We start from the raw sequence: 10,631 nt of genomic DNA, 5'->3' as shown, positions 1-10,631 counted from the left end.
CCCTTGCTCCCCTTGGTTTATCCCTTCTAACTTTCTCAGAAGGGTTAGATAAGAGTTTTATGTCCCAATGGATAGTATAGCTACTCTTCCCTCTCCGGGTTGATTACACTAAGAGTAAGGTTTTGTCCCCTCTCCCTCCCATGCCCTCTTTGTGTGTAAGAGAATATCCTATTTTCTTATTCACTCAAGTTTCTCTTGGTGTCCCCTGCTATTCACCCCCTCTTTCCCATCCCCCATGCCATCTTAGATTATTTAGTGTTCCACCCTCACCCTGTGAATTATTCTTTTGATTACTATAATAGTGAATACTATAATAGTGAATACAGTTCACTACAGAGAATTATACATAACATTTCTCTACATAGGAATACAGATAATTAGATCTCACTGAGGCCCTTAAAAAGGCAAATTTAAAAATTATCAGTTTTCTTTCTTTCCCCTTTGTATCTTATTTACCTTTTCGTGTTTCTCTCGATTTTTGTGGTTGGATATCAAACTTTCCATTTAGCCCTGGTCTTTTCTGTGCAAATACCTGGAATTCTTCAATTTTGTTGAATGCCCATACTTTTCCCTGGAAATATATAGTCAATTTTGATGGGTAGTTGATCTGTGGTTGCAGGCCCACCTCTCTTGCCTTTCTGAATATCGTATTCCAAGCCTTGCGATCTTTTAGCGTGGAGGCTGCCAGATCCTGTGTGATCCTGATTGGTGCTCTTTGATATTTGAATTGTTTCTTTCTGGCTTCTTGTAAGATTTTTTTCTTTTGCTTGGAAACTCTTGAACTTGGCAATTATATTTCTGGGTGTTTTCTTTTCTTGATCGAATGTAGTGGGTGTTCTATTAATCCTTTCAATGTCTATATTGCCCTGTTGTTGTAGGACTTCAGGGCAATTTTGCTGAATTATTTCTGTTAGTATGGAGTCCAGGTTTCTATTAATTTCTGTTTTTTCTGGAAGACCAATTATTCTCAAATTGTCTCTTCTAGACCGTTTTTCTTGGTCTGTCACTCTCTCATTGAGATATTTCATGTTTCCTTCTATTTTTTCAGTCTTTTGAGTTTGTTTTATTTGTTCTTGTTGTCTTGAGAGATCATTAGCTTCCAATTGCTTAATTCTAGCCTTTAAGGATTGGTTTTCGGCTATAATCTTTTGGTTTTCAGCTATAATCTTCTGGTTTTCGGCTATAATCTTCTGGTATTCCTTTTCAATCTGGTCATTTCTGTTGTTCAATTTACTTATCAGTTCATTTGGTTTCTGAGCCTCACTTTGCAATTGCAAGATTCTACCTTTTAAACTGTTATTTTCTTGCCAGATCTCTTCCATTTTCCTCAAAATCTCAGTTTTGAACTCTTCTATAGCTTGTGAGGAGTTTTCCTTATTTGAGGAGGGTCCGGATGCTTGTTTGTTCTCCTCCTCTGTTTGCTCGGTTGTCTGGATTTTCTCTGTGTAAAAGTTGTCGAGTGTTAAAGACTTCTTTTTCTTGTTGTTAATCTTTCTCTTCTGAGCTTCCTGAGACTGGGTAGCCATCGTTAGCCCAGCAGCTTCTCAGGTTTATCCTCCCGCTCAGGGTCTGTCCGTGGTCTATTGGCTCCTGAGGTCTGTCTGGTTTTTTCCAAGGTCAAGCCCCCTGGTGAACCCCCTTGCTTGATCCTCTGCCGGAGGTTTCTTTACAAGTCTCAGGGCACTGCTTCCACAGTTGTATGCCGGTCTGCACTGGTTCCCCACTCAGGGTTTCAGAGCTTTAGCTAGTGGCTGTGTCTGCCTCCACCCACGCCTCCACCCGTGTCTACGCTCTCAGCCTGTGCTCTGCGCCCTGCATCCGCTCCTGGCGTCCTGCTCCAGCGCTCAAATTCCGCATGCGCTCGCTAGCTTCCTGGGGTCCCAAATCCCACCACTCTCAGGAACAGGCCCCGGAGCCGCCAATGACTCAATGGGTGCCCCAAACTTGCTCCACCTCTTCCTAGCTGGCCTTGGCGCTATAGGTGTTGTGTGTGGAGGGGGTGGGGGTGGGGTGGTTGCTCAGCCCGCGATTTAGTGAGAGCTGTTTCACCCCTTTATAGCATGGAGATGCCTCGATTCCATGTACCTTCCATGCTGTGCCCTGTTGTCGGGTTCCTCCGTTCGTCTGGACTTGTTTTTATGTCCCCTTGAGGAGTTTTGTGTGTTTCGGTCAGGAGAGGTTAAGAGCTGCTTCTTACTCTGCCGCCATCTTAACCCGGAACCTAACATCTTTATTTTTGAAAAACAAATCAAAGTCATGTTCATATAAACACTGACGTTACAAAGTACAGGGAGGAAAGGAAAACGGAAACCTCTACTGTCACACCAAACAAGTCCAGGATGCTCTCTGTCCCTTGGACAGCCACTTAGGATCAAGCACAAATCAAAGCTCCTTTGGGCTGAGCTACAGCGCTCCTTTCTGAGAGGGCAGGGACAAGGGAGGGGAGCTGGGACCATCGAATGGCGAGGGTTTTTGGCAGGTCTCCTCAGGCACTAGAGATATTGCTGTATTGTTAATAAAAATATATATGCTTCTCTTTAAAGCATAAAAAAAACCTCCATTGGCGATATATTGTGGAAGCCTCTCCTGGGGCTCCAAATGCAGCATCTTCTCCCTGCCCCTCCCATGGGTTATTTCTTGGTGCTTTTGTGGATCAAGGCCATTCTCTGCTTGTGGGCCTCTGTGGTGCAGGCCTTTTTGTAGGGCCTTACTTCTTCTGAACCAAAACCTGGGATCCACATGTTCCACTGGCGCTCTAAGTGCAGCTGGACATCTTTGACCTCTAAGGTGTTAGACTTTCGATGTCGGGCCAGGTGGCTTGCCGCTGTCACCACACTCTCAATGAAGTCATCAGCAATCTGTTAGTAGCATCTCCTCTACGTCTTCATCCAGTTGTTCATTGGGATCTACTTCTCTAACCAAGTCCTGTAGTTTCTTCTTGGTCAAAACCTGATTGCTTTCTGGTCTAAGACGACCCCCTGCCCCTGGGGGGCCTGGCATCTTTCCCACTGTGGTACTGTTGGCTATAGACCCCTGAAGGGGTGTGCTGGAAGGTTCTGGTTTTATAGATGAAAAGTTGGAGAGGTTGATCAAGGCTGAGGGGCCAAACTGGTTCATAATCTGCCTGGCTTTGGCCTTCAGTTCATGGAACTTGTCAAGGTCCTGTTTCTTTTTGGGATTGTGGAGACCGAGGCCAATCAACGGCAGCCAAGTCTTATCTGCCCATGATCCCTGGGCTCCCAGCTGGCACAAACTTGCACTCTCAACTGCCGGGTCCGACTGCCTGTTGTACTACATTTTATAACAAGCTTTTACCAGGTGAAAAAATTATGTACACTCGCACTGTGGATCATAGACAAGTTAGAGAGGAAATAGATCTTCCTTTTTAATGATAAATCCTTTTGTTATGCCTCTGTTTGGCCGACCCATTGTCTAAAGGGATGTACAATACGATTTTTTTTTGATATTATTTTTCTCTATATTTCAGATTGGAATTTGTTTTTTTCTCTCTCTTTTTTTTTTAACTTGAGTATATGGAATCAGTATGAATGTTTTTGATTTTGAAGGATCAATTTATAATGCCTATTAGTCCTAATAACACTGCATACCCAAAAGCTTTAGACTATGGATACCTGTCATTGATTGTTAAGTATTATGGGACTTTAAAAAATATTTGTGTCTGATTTCAGAAGAAGAGATTATTAAGAAGCTACTGCATAGTGCAAAGAAGCTCAAGGTTGGAGACCCACAATCCCTGTGGGATTGATAAGAATCTACACCAAGACAGAGGACTTGTTTTGGGGTTTGAGGAAGTGGCTGTTTTGCAAATCCAGATTTTGTACTTCCTTGTGCCTGGTTTTTACAAGCACCTTTGTTTGGTTTTCATTTTAGCTCCCCTTTCCCTGTGACTGAAGGAAAAATCAGACCACGGAATCATACTTCCCTTTTACCTCAGACTTTGTCCCCTTTTCTCTTTTATAGTATGGCAATTTTCTGTAGTCCTGGCTGCTGATGGGTAAGTGCAGTATTGTTGCAATTATCCTCCATGCTTGTAGGATATAAGCTATCTCCATTGGCCCTTGCTGGTGATTCAAGGACTTGTTTTGATTTTATTTTTATTCATAACTTTATACACACAGAATTAAAAAAAAATTTATTTAGAATATTTTTCCATGGTTACATGATTTATGAATTTTTTCACCTCTCTTCCCATCCTGCTCCTAGAGCTGACAAGCAATTCTACTGGATTATACGTGTATCATTGTTCAAACCTATTTCCATGTTATTTATATTTGCAGGAAGGTAATCTTTTAAAGCCAAAACCCCAATCACATCCCCATCCAACCACATGATGGATCTATGTTTTTCTTCTGTGTTTCTGTACCTAAAGTGAAATGAAGTAAACTAAGTCATTGTCTAGAAAATCTGTTTTTCTCTGGGGAAAAGTAAAAATCAGAAATGAACTTTCTGTGAAGGTCAAAATAACATTCACATGAAAAAAATGACTCCCTTTACTGCCTCACAGTCTAGTTTAAGAGATACAGTGGAAAAATCCTAAATACCATGCTACTGCCCCAAAATAGCTTCCAGACAGACGATAAGGGTTGCTATTGCTTCCCCAAGGTTATGTATCATTTATGAACATTTTCTTTGTATTTTGAACCCTATAAAAACTGCATTATAATTTTACTTTGGGGCAGCCTTCACTAGGAAGGTTGTCTTGGCCAACTAGGTACATTTATTAATCAATAGATTAATAAATAAATATTGGTTCCACTTATTTGAACTTCTGGGTGTCTAGACTCATTTTCTGAGGTACCCCACTTCAGCAGTTCTTTGTCTGGATGTGGATAGCGTTCTTTCTTGTAAATTCCTTTAGATTGTCCTGGATCATTGCATTGATGCTAGTAGAAAAGTCTATTACATTTGATTGTGCCATAATATACCAGTATGTGATACACATCAAATTTTGAAGTTGGGAGAAGGGAATTTCCCTCCCTTTGTTTTGATGTAATCAGTGATCTTTTATGTAATCAATCAGCATTTACCATTGAGATGTGCAGGGATAGACAGGTCCTCAGAGAAAGCAAGTTGAAAACAACAAGACAGGAAACTGATTCCACACGCACCACCCCTTGGATGGTGCCAGGCAAATTAAGGAACTATGATTGGTTCCTGAGATGTGATGTGGAAGAGATAGTGGGTGGAGAAAACTGCTTATAAAGGCAAGACCAAGGATCTGCTCAGGGACTCTTGCACTCTTCTGACTGGAGACTGGACCTGAAGGAGCCTTTGTTGGTGGTGAGCTTCAATCCATCAGAACGGCAATTAGGGTATTTAGCTAGGCAACTCTCTACCTCCTTCCTACCTTTCCCTCTCTTTACTATCACTACTTTGATGTACTAAAGCTACTAGAAGCCTCATGATTTAATTTTAACTATTACAACATATATACATATTTTTATCTAGAATTTTTTGTCTTTTTTTTTAAACAATTGATTCATAAACCTCATACCTCAGCCACGCGTCTTAGGATGATTCTAGTGTTGGTCAACACCCTCCTGAGGGTGGGATTGTATAATTAACCTAAAATTCAAGGTTTAAGATCTTTTAAAGTCATTTTAGGAAAAGGTTTAAGATCTTTTAAAGTCATTTTAGGAAAAGAAAATCACCAACACCCCAAACTGAGAAAGTGGATCTTCTGGAGAAGATGCCATAAGGATGTGTACAGAAATCACACACTTCATCAAGAGATCCAGAGTGAACTTTGGGATATAATGAACTGAACTGAAGGAGGTTGAACCTATCATTTATTCTGATTATAAACTCTTATGCCAAAGAGGAATGCTCCTGTAAGAGGGGAATTAGATATTTAAGGTATGGTCGCCAGGAATCTAATTAGCTCGATTCCAAAATTAAAATAGACCCAAGTCAGGATGGCTTTATGGAAATTTATTTACAATTAGGAAGGTTGAAGGTAGGGAAATAGAAACTCTGGCCGGGACCAGAGGTATGGACCGGATGAGAGGAGCACAGAGGTTAATTAAACAAGGCTATTAGCCTCAAGGCCTTTGACAATTAGAGAGGCAAGAGAAGCCTCCTTGAGGGTAGAGCCTCCAGAAACACCAAGGGAGGCGAAAGGAAGTCAGCCTAACTTACCCACATTACAATTCAGAGAGAAGTCATCAGGTCTCAGCAGAGATCCTTCTACACCAAGTTCAAAGCGCAACTGCCCCCACAGGAAGTTACCATCATATTTAAAAGATAGCATCTTTTGTCACTTCCTGCATCCACCTTCAATTTCCAGTGGACAAATGGCAGCCTCAACACTGTTTTGGACTGCCCAAAGGGCAGTCCCTTGTTCTTGATTTGTTATTGTCACGTGTAGGTAACTAATCTTCCCTCCCTACTAAGTAGGGTGGGATGACATTATTTCTGATGGCTAGAGTCTAACAATGAATGAGGATGAGCTAATTCCATTTACACACTCCTTAATTAGATTTTTGTCAATGTGTCTATTGACTGATTAAAAACTTGTTCTTTTCTAACTGTTTTGGCAGTTCTCTGTTTTTCAAGGTTGACAAATTTATGTGTTTAGTATTTCTGTTTTTCTACATTTTGGGGGAGGTTTTTGTACTCTAATAAATATTCAAGTTTTGAGAACATTCCATGAACATCTGAGAATTATATAAATTCCCTTCTGTCTGGAGTGGGTTTTGGGGGTGGCCCTTGATATAGTAAGATGCACCCCCTTTAATCCCTCAAATAATCAGAGATGCCAGAATAAGATGCAGACAGATATGGCTTTATTGTGTATCTTGCAAAGGATGGGGGACATTGTGCTTAAGACAAAGACCCAAAGGCAATCCCCAATGATATACAAATGAAATTCCATCTTATAGGAAACTAATACAATACTCTCCACCTGTGCAAAAGAGTAATAATTAAAGGCTTATGTGAAAGACTGAAAGGGTAAAGGGAGAGTGAAGCTGTATCTAATTAAGCTAAAGATTTAAACTTAACTTCTTAGAGTTTCATAAATATTGATCTAATATTGTTACTGCTGCTAACTAAAAATACATTGAGAATAATACACTAATTTTTACATATGTTTCTATTCTCATTCAAGAATCACTACTAATGTATTATTTCTAATTTTCCTAAAGTTCTATATGAAGTCTTCTTTCTTATTTATCTTTTTGTTGGATTTGAAACAGATTTATGGAGGTCCCTACATTGTTATACCTTTATTATTTCTTCCTCTAATTTAAATAACTTCTTTAAGTATTTAGATATACTATTTTGGACCTATATTGGATATTTATATTGATTCCTTATTTATGATGTCCTTAAAAATAATGTAGTATCCATGTTTTTCTTTTTTAAAATTTCTATATTTATTATAGACTTATCTGAAATGATGATCATTACTTTTTTTTTTTAATTTTTAAATCCTTTACTTCTGTGTATTGACTTATAGGTGGAAGATTGGCAAGGGTAGGCAATGGGGGTCAAGTGACTTGCCCAGGGTCACACAGCTGGGAAGTGTCTGAGGCTGGATTTGAACCTAGGACCTCCTGTCTCTAGGCCTGGCTCTCAATCCACTGAGCTACCCAGCTGCCCCCAGATACTATTTTCTAATCTCTTTTGCTTATAATCTTCCATTTTATGGAGGAGTTCATTTTATCCACATTTAGTTATTGGTAAATTGTGTATTTTTCCCCATCCTATTTTCTTTTGGTTTTTCCTCTTTTTGCTGTCACTCTTCCCTTTTACAAGTGTGTCAGGTGTCATCAGGGTATAATTCTCAGAGTAACATTTTGGCTTATAACCCTAATATTTTAAGAGTCAGTGTATCTCCCTTTCAGGATAGGACTGCCCCACCCCATATCTCCAAAATCTATACTTCTAGGACTCCAGTAGAGGTAAGTAAAGTTAATCTTTCCTATCTCCAGATGCATTGCCTCACCCTCATCCTTAATACAAAGGCCTCCTAATCCCCTTTTGGACTGAGGGAGACTAACAGCCTGTAAGTGTTTTGGATTAGGTCTTTTGAGTTTGTACTTTAAGATGTTAATAAGTTTGCCCTTGTCCTCTGGGAACTTGCCTTAAGAGAAGTCCCAGACTGACCTTGACTTGGACTGAACAGTACCCCTTTTGTTTTGTGGGTTTTCCCCTCGTGTCAGAGGTCTCTCTCAGGTAGTCAAACCCATGGTTGGAATCATCCTCTTGTATCATCCATTGTAAAACATCAGTCTCTTGGGTAATCAGGCCCTGAACTTCTCCCTTTTGTATCCATTGTAAAGCTAATCAATTTAATATTCCTGTCCTTTTTTTCTGGATTAAAACTCCAACCCTTGACCATTTCTAAAAAATGTTAATTTGAAGAATATTCCATTCAGGAAGGGTTGAACTTGTAAAATAAGTCTCTTGCATTTTCCTGTAAGTTGAGAGTGTCTCTGTAAATCTTGGAACACTGTCTCAGGTCTGTTTTCTCTTTCTTTCTCTCAATAAAATATATTCCAATTTTAAAGATGGTTTCCCCAGGTCTCATTCTTGAATAGTGGCTAAAAAGGGTACATCTTGTTATTTCAAAATCCCCTTAAACTTCCACTTCACACATGTAATGTTAAAAAAGAAAAGAAAAAGAGGATGTTTGTTTAACATCTGTGATCTATTAATGAAATTATTTCTTTTTTACTTTCTTATACTTCTTTTTTTCTTTTTCCCCTTACCTGTTTCTGATTCCAGGTCTTTATCCTTTTTCTTTTAATTGCCCTTCACATTCCTCTTTCCTAAACTAGAGTTTGTTTTATATATGACTTTTCCCTTACCTATCATATCCTTTCTCAAATTCCTCTATCTCTCCATTGTCTCTGTTTCTTATTCCTTGTTAAGAGTTTAACCGAGTTTTGTTTGTGTTTCCCTTAGATTGCTAGCAGGCAATGACCCTAGGTTTTTTCCATTTGTAGAAAAACCTACTGAATGGTTGGTTTCCAGTCAATCGAAATTATTTAGGAACTTAAGGTGCCTCAGTAAGTTAATGTCTCTTCCTTGAGAAGGACACAGCTTGAGCGAATGAGGCAACACTAGGAAAATTGGCTTAGTATTGATCATCTCTGTCTCTGCTCTTTTTTTTTTTTAAGATTTTTTTTTCTTTTTAAATCCTTACCTTCCTTCTGTCTTAGAACTTAAGGCAGAAGAATAGTAAGGGCTAGGTAAGCTGGGTGGCTCAGTGGATTGAGAGCCAGACCTAGAGACTGGAGGTCCTAGGTTCAAGTCCGGCCTTGGACACTTCCAGCTGTGTGACCTTGGGCAAGTCACTTGACCCCTATTGCCCACCATTACCACTCCTGGGCCAAGGAAGGTCCTAGCCTGGATGAAAAAGGAGGAGGGTTGGGCGTGGGGCTAGCAACCCCACCCTGTAAAAACTACATCTGCTAAAGAAACTGCAACCTAAAGTAGGGGCAGCTGGGCTAGCACAGAGGATTGAGAGCCAGGCCTAGAGATGAAAAGGTCCTAGGTTCAAATCCGGGCTCAGACACTTCCCAGCTGGGTGACCCTGAGCGACTGTGTGACCCATTGCCTACTGGTTGTGGCCCTACGAAAAGGTCCTAGGTTCAAATCCGGGCTCAGACACTTCCCAGCTGGGTGACCCTGAGCGACTGTGTGACCCTGAGCGACTGTGTGACCCATTGCCTACTGGTTGTGGCCCTATGCTCCTAGAATGGAGTCCCAGGATAAAAAAAAAAATGGAGTTTAAGTGATTTGCCCAGGGTCACACAGCTAAGAAGTATGAAGTTAGATTTGAACCCAGAATCTATTATCTCTAGTCCTGGCTCTCAGTCCATTGAGCCACCTAGCTGCCTCCTTCTTTGTTCTGTCAATACTCAGTTAGATATGTTTCTGTCCTGCTACACACAGGCAAGAAAGCAAGATGTTAGTCTATACTAGGCATAAGCAGTTCAGGTTGCTCAATCCTATCCATCAGTCAGGGGTGAAGAACCCATAGGAAGCCCTAGGCAGATGCTATTTCCAAGATTTCTCTTCTTACATTAATTTTGACTGTTCTTTTAACATGCAAATGTTTTGGATTTCTTCCATTGTAAAATACTAGCCCTTTCTTATGTGGATATAGTCATTGCTGCATCAACATGGAATCTAGAGACCCCAAACTTGTGGCCTGGTGGAATCTGATGAACCTCAAGTTTTAGGAATAGCTTATAAGCTCGAGACCCCAAAGCTTGTGCTTGGTTCCCTGTTCCTGTTCCACCCTGAAGGGAATCTCAGGCTAGCAGTTCCAGACTGAATAATGGACCCTAGGGTAAATGCTAAATATCCTTTCCTCTTAGGTAGTCTTGCCCATTGTATCAGAGACCCCTTCCCAGGAAGACACACTTGGGCAGGGACCATCCTTTAGTATCCATTGTAAGTAGCCCCTTTCCCTTATACCCTAGCCTCCGGCCATGATTCCTTTCCCAAGCTTGATTGTATCCTGTCAGTATGATAGTGTCAATCATCTTTCCCAGCTCCTGGATCTTCCCAAATGGTATATAAGTTCCCCAATTTCTTTTGTTCCTAGGAGTCGTCATCTAGCATGGTGGCACTCCCAGGGGGTCAGGGATCAGAGC

General features: G+C 40.6%; 1 pseudogene; it reads right to left on the bottom strand.

The window, feature by feature from the left end:
- Window positions 1-2,569: 2,569 nt before the first annotated feature.
- LOC123251780 lies at window positions 2,570-4,054 on the bottom strand (annotated as a pseudogene).
- Window positions 4,055-10,631: the final 6,577 nt, after the last annotated feature.

This window comes from Gracilinanus agilis, chromosome 6 (assembly GCF_016433145.1).
Source record: "Gracilinanus agilis isolate LMUSP501 chromosome 6, AgileGrace, whole genome shotgun sequence".
NCBI lineage: Eukaryota > Metazoa > Chordata > Mammalia > Didelphimorphia > Didelphidae > Gracilinanus > Gracilinanus agilis.
This window is presented reverse-complemented; position numbering and strand designations above follow the sequence as displayed.